Raw genomic sequence first — 14,584 nt, forward strand, 5'->3', positions numbered from 1 at the left:
AAGGCATTTCTGTCTACACAGCTGCCACTTATTGGATATTGTCTTTTTTCTGACCATTTTTCTGTGAGAGATGGTTCTGTGTGAAAATCTCAGTAGATCAGATCCCAATACTCAGACCTGCCCGGCTGGTACCGACAAATATGCTACGTTCAAAGTCACTGAAATCGCCTTTCTTGTCCGTTGTGATGCACAGTTTGAACTTCAGCACATCTAGACATCTAAATGAGGTGCTGCCATGTGATTGGTGGGTTCCAGTTTTTATGTTTGCAACCAACTGAACAGAGAAATATTATTAAGGAAGAAGAAGAGTGTATAGATGATATCATGATCTCTCAGCTTTAGCAGATCTTCAGCTCTCTTCTCCATCTATTAACATCATATCACCCCAGACCAACATGGTGTTTAATTCACTTCTGTAAAGATTACAGACTGTATGAAAAGGACAATATTACCAAAGTTTGTAAAACTGACTCATTACAATGAGTCAAAGACAAATACTTTACTGAAACGTTCCTAATATTATGAACTGCAGGTCAAATAAATTTCTATTAAGCAGAAATGAAACTCCATAAATGTTTCAACTCTTTCAGTCTGAATGTCATCTTCGGTCAGAGCTCTGATCATTAATTTAAATCATTAATGAGAAGGTAGGAGAAAACTTCTATTTAACTATAGTTTTGGAAGAGAAATCAGGACCAACTAAGGTTAATGAGTCTGGAGTCAATAGGTCAAAAATAGTCAAAATGAACAATAACCATAAACCTCCAACTGTGGTGTAAAAACCACAGGTGGTGCTTTGACTCCTTTAATAGAAAAACTAGGAATCAACTATTTACAAGATAAACAAGAAGCTAATGAGCTGCAATGAAGAGCTGATCAGCCCAAACAGGCTAAAAGATGAGAAGTTCAAGCAGACTAATCTCCACAAACAAAGAGAACCAAGGATAAGAACCGGTTGCTACTTGTCCTGGTTTTCATTTACCTCTGAAGTTAGAAGCTGGCTCTAGAAAAACCTGAAATCCAGACTAACAGGTTCTAGTTGCTAGGCAGAAAATCAACAGACCTGCAAGTTGAGCTTAATGACCTGGTTAATCACTGTTAGCACTACAAGCTAATATTTACAGTGTCTCATATAAGTTAGTACACCCCTCACATTTTAGTAAATATTTAATTGTATCTTTTCATGAGACAACACTGAAGATATGACCCTTTGATACAATGTAAAGTAGTCAGTGTGCAGCTTGTATAACAGAGTAAATTTACTGACTCCTCAAAATAACTCAACACAGCCAGTAATGTCTAAACTGCTGGCAACAAAAGTAAGTACAACCCTAAATGTAATTCAGGGCTGTTCTCCTCCTATCTGCTGTAATTTAAAGTGTTTTTACTGAAGATGATTGGATGTAAATCACTTTGTAATGTATGTTTGAAACATGTCCTCAAATGAAGTTTTACTTCCTTAACTCACTAAAACAGTCTGAAAAATGTCTCCTATAGGCAGCAAAACATTTGAGTTTTATCAATAAATCTACTTTTTTAATACTAACATCTATATATGAATAACAGAAGCTGCAGTGAAGCTTCAGGGACTCTAAGTTACCAGAATAAATGTTTGTTTGTTGTGTGTAAAACTGCAGAACTGTTAGGGCTTGCAAGAAATAGGACCCCAAAATGCAGACGAGCAGGCAGCATGATGGTAAGTGCAAAAGATTTAATAACAAAAAACTCACTCACTACAGGAGGCAGGAACAAAACAAACGGGCAGGCAAGACAGGCATGGCATGATCAAAAAGACAAGACTTGGTTTGCGAACAAGACATGAGCATGAGAACAAGACATGAGCATGAGAACAAGACATGAGCATGAGAAATGTTTCCGCGATTACTAACAGAACAGGTGTGTATAAATGGAGCATGGTACAGGTGGAGCAAGGAGACAGATTAACTTGGACAGGTGAACCGAATAAACTTAATTGACAGAGAACACAACATGACAGGTGCAAAACATGGCTTGAACACAACGCAAATCCAAGGAAACAAACAGAAATATAACTAGAAAAACATGAAACAAAAGCATAAACAGGAAAATAATAACAAAAGAACGAGTCAAAACCTTAACTGTGAAAAACATAAGAAAAAAACAGAAACCAAAAACCAAACAACCAATCATAACAAGAACAAATGTCCTCTTCTGAGGCAGGTTAGACACTGACTCCTGATGACCGCAGCTTTCACATGTAAGACTAAGTTCTTCAGCTGCGATTGTCGGGTTAAATACCTGCCACAGAGCCATTTAATGATGGTTAAGTCTTAGAGCCTAACTGGACTGGTTAGTGTGGGTTACCTGCTACTGTTGCTAGTTGGACAGATTGTCAGAGTAGATGGAGCAGCGTGATGGCTGCTAGAAACTGTAATAGGAGGTTTCCAGAAGCAGGTCAGATGTTCCCTCAGAATGAGGCTGAACAGCAGCTGAGAGGCTGGAAGACGATGAAGAGCAGCTTCCTGGAAAAAGAAATGACAAATAATAAAACCAAGATTGGATTCAATAAACTGTGTTGTTATTGACCTTTTATCAGTCTTGTTATTATGTAAAATATTGATGCAGTTTTTGTCTTTATGTGCAAAACTAAAGTAAACATTTATTTTTTTACATTCTTTGACATCATTATTTTCAGCTTCAGTAAAAAACCTCAAAGGTTTTTACTTTAGTTGAATGAATTATTTGTTGAGGAAGGTGATCACTCTTAACCCACCACACACAGCATGATTATCTCATAAAATGTTCTTGATAGCCAGCACGATGATCGGGCATGTCGGAAGATCGGGGTGAAAATCGTCATAAAATCATGCCGTGTGAGCCAGGATTTGTATTGTGACTGGTTGTTTAAACACATACCAGTTGTTATCCTTAATTACTTTTAAAACTAATTTGATTCCTTAACGCCAGTGACTGTCCACTGTCTCTACATGCTCATCCAGGAGGAGTGACTGCTACAAATCTCTGACTCGATGCAATCTGCTGGGTTTCCTTAGACAGAAAAACTTTTTATCCAATTTGAATAAATAACTGAATCTGACTGCACTGTTAAATGATTAGGATTAATTGGAATGGATGTACCTGACTTTTGTGAAATGCCTTGAGATGACATGTGTTGTGAATTGGTGCTATATATAAATAAACAGAATTGAATTTAATTAAAGGAAAGAAAATCACCAAATAAAGTTGTAATTTTTGTGAGGGGGCATGGCTTAGTTGATACCATCAATCAACCATGCTAATATGTTAAGGAGACTTCACTGATGAATCACACATAATTAGGTGTGGATCCGATGATGTATGAGGTAGATAAAGCAGTTGTAAGAAAATTGTGAATATGATGAGGTGCTTAACAGGATCAGATTTGGGGGCAGATAAAACTGTTCTAAGAACGATATATATCGCTCTGATAAGATCAATATTGGATTATGGATCTGTAGTATATAAACTGGCTGCAAAAACAATGATTCATAAATTAGAGATAATTCAGAATCAAGTGAGATTATGTTATGGGGCTATGAGAACCTCTCCAAATTTGGCTGTACAGGTGGAAATAGGAGAGCTCCCTTTGCATCTAAGATATAAACAAGTTATGATGAATTATTGGGCAAATTTGCAAGGACATAAGGCAGAAAGACATCCAACAGTTGAAACTTTACAGCCGTGCTGGGAAAATCGAAACGCAAAAGTGGACTGTTTTGCTTGGGCAGCAAACATGTGGTAATCAAATGGGATTACAAGGGAAGAGATATAGCATTGCTGTACCCTAATCATTTACACCTTATTGGTTGTTTTCTGGCATTAATGTTGATCTAGATATCCATAAAGAAATGCAGATTTATAAAGATAAGAGGAATTGGATAGATATAGTACATCATAGATTTGAGAACACATACAGATCATTTTTTGTAATATATACAGATGGTTCTAAGGATTCAGAGTCAGGTAAAACAGGATTTGCATATTTTATTCCTGACCTAAACATATCATTGAAGTAAAGAACATCAGATCATTTAGCTGTCTTTACAGTTGAAATGATTGCAATTCTGATGGCGTTACAATGGGTAGAAAAAACAGAATAGAAAGACATCTTATCTGCTCAGATTCACTGTCCTCCTTGATGTCGATTATGGGTTTCTCATCCAAAAGCCATATAGATTTAGTATATGAAATTTATGACATTTTATTTAGACTTACACAATTTCATTTAATAGTTAAGTTCATGTGGGTTCCTGCTCATAAAGAAATAGAAGGTAATGAAGTTGCAGATCGTTTAGCCAAACAGTCTTTAAATCAAGATAGAATTATGGAAATTGCATTTAGTAAATCTGAAATAAAATCTGTTTTTAAGAACAAAGAATGGCAGCAGCTTTGGGATGAGGGAACCAAAGGACAACATCTATTTCAAATACAAAAATCGGTAGGTAAAATGGAAGTAATTGGAGAATATCGAAAAGAACAGGTAGTCATAACAAGATTACGATTAGGACATACACGATTAAATAAAACTTTACATATCTTGGGTAAACATCCAACAGGCAGATGTGATTGTGGAATGGATTTGAAAACAGTAGAGCATTTTGTAATTCAATGTGAAAAATATAGGATGAGTAGAGAAAAATTAAAGCAAGAATTGAGGAAGTATGATATAGAAGCATTGAGAGTAAATACAGTACTAGCTAAACAGCAGCATCTGTCTTTCAGTTCAAAGTCGTTCATATTTTTATCATCAATCACATTCATTATTAAACTAATGTAAAGGATTGCAGTGTGTAATTACCGTCTGCGACCACAGGAGGGCAGTATCAAGACCGAGTTTAGGGCTAAAATAATTAAAATCTTAATTTTTGTTTAATGCAGTTGTGTAATATTTGCACTTTACTGAAAATGTTTTATTATTTTTATAAATTACATATTTCTGCCCTGCGTAATGCCCTGATTGCAGCATTTATTTTTCAGTATAAAATAATAATAATAATGTTTGTAGTTTTTTCAGGCCTTAATTATCAGAATTAACAATGGTTAATCTTTCTTGGATGATTTTTGCTGAAGTAAATTTAAAAGGATTTTTTTCAATTTAGTTTTTATCAAAAGTAGTATAAATTATTATTATGTGTATCTCTATATGTGTCTCTATGATTATTAATGAATGTACATCTCTAATAACATACATGTAGATTGTTATTTACAGGGTTATATCAATAGATGTAATCAGAAAGTATTTAATGAAAAATATAAAGTTTAACCGTTTTGTTTCAATATAACTAGTCACTGCCCTCTGGTGGTGATGTGTTGTAACTACAGATATTCATTGTATTTATTGTTCAACAGGATGGATTGTTTTTCTTTCTTTGTTATAATTTTAACGTTTATGAAGTGAGATAAAATTAGCTTAAATTAATGTTGTTAAACATGAATAAGATTCACTGCAGGGTTTAATTCAGTCTGAACATAAACACATCCTGTTAATACAGAGTTTAACACAGCAGCTGATATGTAGTGATTATCTCTGGTTCTAATTTACTCTCAGAGCAATAATAGACAACAGCAGAAACCCTCTTCTCAGCCTTCTGGCTGGTCAGAAGAGTAGCTGCAGCAATAGTTGGAGTTTCTGCTCGCTGTACTCAAGAATGGAGCGGCTGAGAAGATCTTTTGTCATCAGGTCATTCAATCTTTTTAACTCTCTCTGATACAACAAATGTAATTTACAATGTAAATATATAAATATATATAATACAGATAAATCCAGTTACCGGTGATTTATTTTGAAATAACTAACAGGAAATGCTAACTATATATTACCTGTGTAACTTTACTTTGCTTGTAGTTACACACTGTGTCCACCAGAGGGTGTAACTGAGCAGCTAGCTGGTTTCTAGCTCCTGATTGGCTGATAAAGCCATTGTTGATCTGTTGCTGCTTCTACTTTTATTTCCTAACTCCTCTTCCTCCTTTAGCATGAAATCAATGTTTTCTCAGTAAGTGTGAATTAGAAGCAGCTCTACAGAGTTTTCACTTGAAAGTTAGTCAAATATTTATGAAATGTTAAATTATCAAGACGTTTTTTCACGACAACCGGAAGTAGCGTCTACTGGTGCTGGGTCACTTCCTGTTTTTGCGGGTCTCAGACCTAATAAGAAAAAATGGCTCTTATTTTCTCAACAAGGTTGCTGAATTTGCCAGCCTTTTCATTCGCTGATGCGGAGACAATTGCAGTGGCGAATTCATGAACAAATAAACTGGACAAGGGGTGTAAGTTCCTCCATGAAGAAAATATCCACAGCTATCAAGGTAAGAAAAGACAGAGCTTAGCAAACTAACCGCTAGCTACAACATATGAAGTACAGAAACGTCGTGATAAAGAAGCCTAATTTAGTGAGCTAAATTATTTGGAATATTTGATAGACATGGTATAAACCTTCAAATGATATTTTAACATTCTGATATGTTTGCCTTTACAATTTGTGAACAAAAACGTGCAAGATGTTAGTTAATACATCATAGATGTTCAAATTGTGCTTTGCTTCTGCATGCCTGTAGTATCAAATATGTGTCTGTGTGCAAGTGAGTCCATGAAGCACTGTCACAGAGGGCATTGTCCTTGATGGTACGTTGGAATGTTCATCATCCGGCCACAAAGTTCTGAGCAGGTCCACAGATGTCCTCAGGGAAGGGAGGGGGCAGTGGAACGTGATCCACTTTCTCCAAGATTTATCCCATTTCACCCCTGAGTACAGGATCCGCAACCTGCCTGCGATCCTGTGTAAGGATCACATCCAGTCTGCGATTCAGCTCACGTAACATCTCAGTCTGAGTGTTAATCGCTCTGAAGATCCCATCACACATGCCAGGCAGCCTCACAATTGCCAGAACAGCTGCTGACATTCTCAGAATTTCTCAATATGCCAGGTAACCGCTGACTCCAAAAAGCAGAAATCCTGATATCAAACATCCAATTATATACACATCTTCCACATCCTCGACTGACATTATTGACAGACACACAATCCTCCACTTCTGCCAGGAGTCCATTGTGTATCCAGAGAAAAACGTCCAGCCCGGACAAGTTGGGCTCTCCTTCACCCTGTCTTCTCCTTGAGAAAATTTGATCAATTGCATTGAGAGACCAGCTGACCAAATCCATAACTCAGAAATTGGAAGATATGCAAAAAGATGCTGCAAAAAGAAGACAAGACACAGAGCTGAAGCAGGGCAGATATGGGAGGGGTGCGGGAGACCGAGAAAAAGCGTCGAGAGCAGAAAGAAAAACACATGCATGAATGATTTAGTCTTCAAAGCAAAACGGGCCTTGATAATTTGCCAAAAAACAACAGTTGAACCAGATCTGATTGACAGTTCCTATTAAAGTGAGCGGCACAGGAGCGTCCCAGATGTGGTAGCGCTTGACTCTAGCGATAGCTCGCTCCACAATGATCCGCAGCCGAGCAATAGCTTGGGTCTGCTCTGTCTCTTTCTCACTAAACTGGCCAGGATGCTTAAATGGTTATGAAAATGCAGAGGAAGTTACAACATCTCCAAAACTCAGCAGTAACCAAGTGTTTCTATGTTATTCTCAGGACAGATCTCATGAAGGAGCATTTTTAAAATCCAGCGCATGCGTAAAACCTGATGGGTTTCTCCTTCAGATATTATTTTCTGTTGTCAGAGTTTGTATCCCATAAATCTAATGGGTAGAGACCTCATTAAAACAGGCTTAGTTCTACTGCAGATGGTCTTCATACAGTTTCTGACACAATACTTACAGTTTGGTGCAGTTTTGTCCACAAGTGTTTACTGACGCTTATGGAAAGTACAAATTCATTGTTTTTCACAGCAGCTGCTGGAAAGAGGTTATAATAGTGTTGTTTTTTTTTCTTCCCTCTTCTGATTCATGCAGCGTGTTTATTTACACTGTACCTTATATCAGGTCCTGACAAAAACTATGAAAGGCTTGGTTCTGCAGGTGCAGGTTCTTTTTTCTCCCTTTGGAGAAGGAAAGGACACCTGATCAGTTCTGTGTTGCATAGAAATATTAAAACACTTGTTGTTTTCTAAGATATCACCAGCTAAAAACTTTTAAAACTTTTGAGAGTAATTGGTTTTGTTAAACACCTTTTCCTTGGTAAAACAAACCTTTAAAATGAGTATGAAAAAATTGGGTTATTTAGAAAGAATCTGTTTGGACAGTGGTACCACACAAAAATTAAACTAATCTCATGCTTCCTAAAAGACTCTGCATGAAAAGGCCTTCAGAACCGTGGAGTTATTTTCCACCACAGTATCAAGTTTTTAAGGATGCTTTTTCTTTATTTTAAAACAGATCTGAGTTTTGTTTTGTTTTTGGCTTTTTAGCATAATGTTTGTCTGAAGCTTCTTATGAACTGGGTTAGAAGCAAATATGATCTGAGGTAAATTAGGAGCTGTGAACTAATAATTTTAAATCTGATTATTGTCCAAGCAGAAATAATATATTTAGCCAATCCTTCAATCTCTGCAGAAAGTTAACACCATTGTTCAATGCAGTAGTACTCAACTTGTGGTTCCTGGACTCCTGAAGCCTGTAAGCCATAGATTTTGGGTCCATGAAATTATAATACTTAATTAAAGGTAGACCGATTACCTATTAAAATAGATCTAAGCCAATGATGAGTTCCAGTCATTTTGGTGACTTTGAAATGCAATAATACTCAAAAATTATACTCTGGGAACACAGATTGGGGTTGAAGAGTTTAGTTTTGGAACCAAGGTTAGGATTTTTATAACAGAATCAAGACAAGTAAAATCCTTTATTTTAGGAAAAGAAAAGAAATAAATGCTCTCTTAAAGGTAAGAGGATGGTCGGCTCAAACTCAAGTCTCCTTGTTTGATTTCTTAAGGTTTAAAGATTAAAAGAATACATATGAGTACAAAGATACACAAGGTAATTTCAGATTATTAAGAGATACAATATTGAAACATTTATCAGCATTTGGATTATTAAAGAGGGGTTCTAGTAATAAGTTTTCCCCAACTCTCAAAATTTAAATAGCCAAATTAAAGAAAATGATGTTTTTTTTTTTTTTAAAACATTATGTGGGGAAAAGTCCAGTTTGGAGACAAGCTTCTTATCTTAATTTATGATTAAGTCAAACACTGCAGTTTTGTTTAGTTTGGGTATAACATGAAAATGTCAATGCTGACTTTTCTAATTTCCCCTCGGGGATCAATAAAGTATCTTTGAATTTGAATTGAATTAAATTAAAAATACTTCTTTGCATTTAACTTGAAATTCTGCAATACAGCTGCGATCAAATTGAGCCAAACAAAAAGAGAATTATAACAATAACTCTCAGGATTGTAGTTATTATTACAGAGTTACAGTACAAAGAATTAGCTAAAGGTTTCAGCATCAGTAAATTTGGATTCATATAAGAGAAAACTGTTGCTGTGCTTCTAAATACTTTGAGATCTCTTTGGACTATGTGCACTCATTTTTAAAAAGGATCCTGACGATTATCATAACAAAATTGATCAATTATAGCATTAAAAGATATGGCTGAGAAAACATATTCTGAAAAGAGATTGTTAAAAATGTCTTTGATTTCTTGAAGCTTCAAATTTGGCCATTTGTCTGTCTTTGATGTTTTGTCTTTGTTTTGTTGGAATTAATGTTTGTTTATATGTTGCATGACAATAATTCATGTTTAGAATAATGTTTCTAAATCTCAGATTGATTAAACTTTGAGTTTTCAGGAGAGTTAAGAAGCAGCTTGTTTCTCAGGTAGGTGCATGTTAATAGCTAAGCAGTTTAAGTTACACTAATGTGGGATGGGATGAAGAAACTGTGGGTCCGCCCATAGGCTGTCAATCAGAGGTTAGTTCTGCCTGACTCCGCCCACCTACTAGGTTGGTTCATGCCTTTGTTGTCATGGTAACGCTCAGCACCTCCCTTCCTGAGTTTTAACATTGTTTAAGAGACAATAGAGTCAAAATGCTTGTAGTGATTGTTGCCTTAAAAACATGTTTTTTTTGTATAATAATTAAGGATGTAGCATGACTTTTAGATTTATGTGTTTTATTACTAAAAGGTTAATGAAATAGTTTAAACTAGTTTGAAGAATTAGTTTTGCATGCAGAATCATTGGTGATTTATTAGATTGAAAGTTTCCCTGGTGCCATTAAGCTAGCTGACAGTTCAAGATATGCAAAAGTAAGGAATATATTTTTGATAAAGAATCAGAGTCATGCCTTTATACTTGGTGGGAATTATTTATTTGATTCAATTTGTAGGGTTTATTCATCCAAATTACATTGGATGTCCATTAATCTAATACTCATCTTTGTACAAGACAAATTAGGATGATGTGTGACTAATTTCTAAGTGAGACATTGATGACGTGAATAACTAAAGTTTGTGTTTAGTTTTTGATGGAACTGAATTGCAGTTAAAAACATCTGGATTTTCTTTATGTTGCTTTTCTTAAATTCATAGTGACACATAGTTATGTCAGAATTCATTTCTTTGGTTCTAGGTTATGTGATCTTGGTTACTAGAACATTTTTGTACAAACTTTTTGCTGGATTGTCGCATGGGTTGGACCCTGCGCCAGAAGAGGGGAATGTCAGAATAAAGTAACATGGGGTTCCAAAAGTTTTAGCACTCATGGGAAAAAGGGTAGCTCAGACCTCCAGTGAGGACTTAGTGACAATGCGAGAGAGACGTTGTACTTTGTTTATATAAATGGTGCATAGCTCCCTAAGACCACATTATGATAACCTCTCTGAAATTATGGTGTTGATTTTTTGTGAAATTTTATATCTCCACAGATTAGACCATTTTTGAAATTCTTTTTGGGTTTTCTGAAACTATGAAATGTTGACCTGTAATCAGACCTTCCTCAAACATCATGTCACATTTTTGATATTCAGAATATTTAGCTGATGGTCATTGCTAGTATATCAGGTGAAGTCAGAAGATCAATTCTTTTGATTTTGTTGGATGTTTTGATGAAGTTCATGTAGTTAAGCACTTAGGTTTGAGAATGGGACTTTGAATTGAAAATTAGCCAAGTGTTGTGAAGGCTCTGTTCTCACTTATATGAGATTGAGACAAAGGACACAGGCAAATCTCAGTCCTTTTGAAGTGCTGTGTGGCAGGTCTCCTATTTTGGACATGGGGATATTGCCAAGATAATTTTCTTCCACATCTTTGTGTGAAGATAGGATGTTGTTTTACTGTCAAAACCTGTCCACTGTGTTTTCTCAAGTTTCACAGACGGTGAAGGCTGCATTACCAGAAACAGCCACTTCCACCCTCCAGTCCTTTATTCCTGGTGACTGGATTCTGGTCAGAGAATCTAGGAGAAAACACAGGAAGTCCAGGCGCTGGAATGGCCCATATCAGATCCTACTAGACACCCAGGAAAGCTGCAGGAAAGCTGCAGGAAAGCTCCAGCTCCTCCAGCTTCATCTGGCTTCCAGGACACGAGTCATCTTCCAACTGGATCATCCACGGCCTGAAAGGTGTGAGGACAGCGGACCACCACAAGACAAAGAACTGTAAGCTGATCACTGGCGAGTGATTGAAGAGGTGGTTGAAGAACACTGTTCTTACAAGGGCACAATAATCCCTTGGGCAGTGCAACGTTATTTCAGAATCTACTTAAGGCCATCGCATTGCCTGAAAGTTAGAAATCATAAGGTCATTTGCCTCACTGCACACACACCACAGTGAGAGATTCTTTCCTCCCACTTTGACAGCAAGACTGACTCTGAGGAGGAAATCTCGGATGCTTTTATCTAACTTTTATGTTTATTGCTTGATATTTATCATTATGGTATTATTACAAATTTGAATGTGTTCATTTCCACCGTTGTTTAGTTGGACTATGGAAGCCTAACTTCCAGCAGGTTAGAGTTCCTGTTTCTAAATATATTTCTAGAGGAGCTTCCTACGACCGCCCACCTGTACCAGACTGGTAATAGGGCAGCTTGAAGCCACTCAGGAGAGTCAGCAGGATTTTTTGTTTTTTAAGTTGTGTTTATAATTTGTTTTCTTTAAAAAAAGAAACTGTTTGCTTTCAGTACCAGAAGAAAGGACATTCCACTTCAAGGTCACGATGCAGTTAAATGGAAGATAGTCTGTTCTGATGCTAATAATTGGTATTGCAAATAATTTTTATAACTCTTGTGTTCATTTTGGGAAAGGTACAGCAAAGACAATGTGTGGTTAATCTGACTAATAATATTAATCAGCGGATTCGAAGAGAGATTCATCACTTTTCTGACTACTAACACTACTAACCCTAACCCTATTAATGATCAACCATTTTTGGTACCAGTTCCTATTGATACTACTTATGCTCTAGCTACTTTCTTTCCAGATTACAGGTTGGTGGAGGTCGTTTTTCCTTGGGTGATGGTTTTGTAGAATTTTCTTTTAGTTATGTGATTATCTTGTAATCAGAAGAAAGGAGTGTAATGGAAAATTCTTTTAAAGTGCTCTGATATTCCCTTCACCTCTCTCCTCTGACCTCTGTGTTTTATTAGTGTTCTGTTATTTAGAGCAGATGGACTCTAAATTCAAATGCTGGAGAGTTTTATGGTTAACACTTCCTGAAGTGTATATTTCAAGGGAAGGTAGATGGGTGCCCTCATGAATAACTTTGTTAACTCTGACCCGGGGAGGGTCTAGGGGCCATATTTCTAAAACTCTTTGCAGTTGAGATAACACTGTCATGTTCTGGTATAAATACTGTGTGTAAATGTTGATCGGGGCTCTGTTTCACTGACTAACCTCAGTGTCAGGGTCTTCAAACGCTGAATGCCTTTGAATAAAACTTATAAGACAAAGTCCGGATTTTCTCTTGTTATGAGTCAACTTCTACCCACTTTGATAAGAAAATTCCACAACACTGTCTGCCTGCCTCTGCCCCAGGAGGGAAGGGGACTACCTCCTGGGTCCGGGGCTGGTTGCCCTGAGGGGGTACAGGCGCCTGGACCTGGGAGTATAGAGTATGCATGGGGAGTGTGAGTGAGTGTATGACGTCCATTGTTGTTATCCTTATGTTGGGTGTGAGTGATTTTATGTGTATGCATGAGGGTGGGAGTGGGTGATTGTGACTGTGTGTGCCTGTTTTTTTTTTGTTTTTTTTGCGACAGGTTGGGTTCTAACTGCTCCCTCTCCTGGATCAGCTTCCTCCCCGCCACACCGCCTGCTGGTGGTTGGAGTCTCTGCCCACTGGTGTACTTGTGGTTCTCGATGTCCGCGGCCGGGTGCTTTGGTGTGGGCTGGCTCACTCCTGGTGGCTGCTTGCCGGGGCCTGGCCCCCTGGGCTCTGTCGGGCCTCTGCTTGGGGGGAGGTGTGTCCGGGGGTCTTGGGCCTTTGGGTCCATGGCTGGATCTGCTCGGGCGTGGACGGCTGCCGGCGGGGCCTGTGGACTCATCGCTGCAGCTCCCTGGGGCTTCTGCACTGTCGCTGCTGGGTGGTTCCCCTGGGACTCTTCACTGCTCTTCTCTGGGGGGGTTGCGGCAGTCCCGGCGGTGGTTCTCCTGGGGTTCTTGTGCTTTGGGGGGCCTTTAGATGTCTGTGACTCAGTTCTCCTCAGTGTCCGTCCAGGGACCATGGGGCAGGCCTGTGGGTCCTCACACTCGCTATTGCATATTTTTGTGGAGAAACCTTGTATACAAAAGCGCATCCACACTCATACTGACAGGTGTTAAGCTTCAGGTGTTGACAGATACACAGATGTTCTATTTTGGGCTGCACCTCTCACTAAGTACATTTTACATTCAGAATTACCGTGTACTATTTTGTTAAAAAAAAACAAAAACAAAAAACAGCTGTAGGTGTATAAGCAAGCAGGGTGTAATCTTGTATTCTCTTTATTCTTCTTTCTCTCCTCCACTCTTTCCTCCTTTTCTCCCCTTTTTCCCCATCTCTCTCTTTCTTGAGCTTCATTTTTCCTTTTCATTTCAGTCTCCGTGTCCGTAACAATGGAAATATTCCCAAAGAAGTTTATAATAAAGTTTCTTCTATAAATATCAAGCAGAGCTTTAAAGCATTAGCTGTGATGCTCTGCTTGTGAAAGTAAATCTGTTGGGCAATTTCTTGGCACTCAGACAACAATTCTGGGCGATACTCTGCCGAACAGGACATGGTAAAAAAAGAAAAAAAAAACGTCTAGCGTTTCATTGTAAAATGATCATACCTCCCTGTCCCCCATTTTTCCAGGTTTCCCATCTCCCCCTAGTATTTTGATAATGTGCTCCCATGTTACATGCTTTATCCCAAAAAACTTCTCTGCTCCTTTCATTATTTTTTCTGATTTGTGTTTTACAAACCGGATTCCAAAAAAGTTGGGACACTGAACAAATTGTGAATATAAACTGATTGCAATGATGTGGAGGTGCCAACATCTAATATTTTATTCAGAATAGAACACAAATCACAGATCAAAAGTTTAAACTGAGAGAATGTATCATTTTAAGGGAAAAATATGTTGTTTCAAATTTACGTGGCGTCAACAAATCCCAAAAAAGTTGAGACAAGGCCATTTTTACCACTGT

At 37.6% G+C, this 14,584-nt stretch overlaps 1 protein-coding gene across 1 annotated transcript in view; it reads left to right on the forward strand.

The window, feature by feature from the left end:
- LOC124861406 (NACHT, LRR and PYD domains-containing protein 4-like) overlaps window positions 1-14,584 on the forward strand; it is a 328,592-nt gene that overhangs the window by 221,806 nt on the left and 92,202 nt on the right. The window lies entirely within an intron of this gene.

This window comes from Girardinichthys multiradiatus, chromosome 24 (genome assembly GCF_021462225.1).
Source record: "Girardinichthys multiradiatus isolate DD_20200921_A chromosome 24, DD_fGirMul_XY1, whole genome shotgun sequence".
Lineage (NCBI taxonomy): Eukaryota > Metazoa > Chordata > Actinopteri > Cyprinodontiformes > Goodeidae > Girardinichthys > Girardinichthys multiradiatus.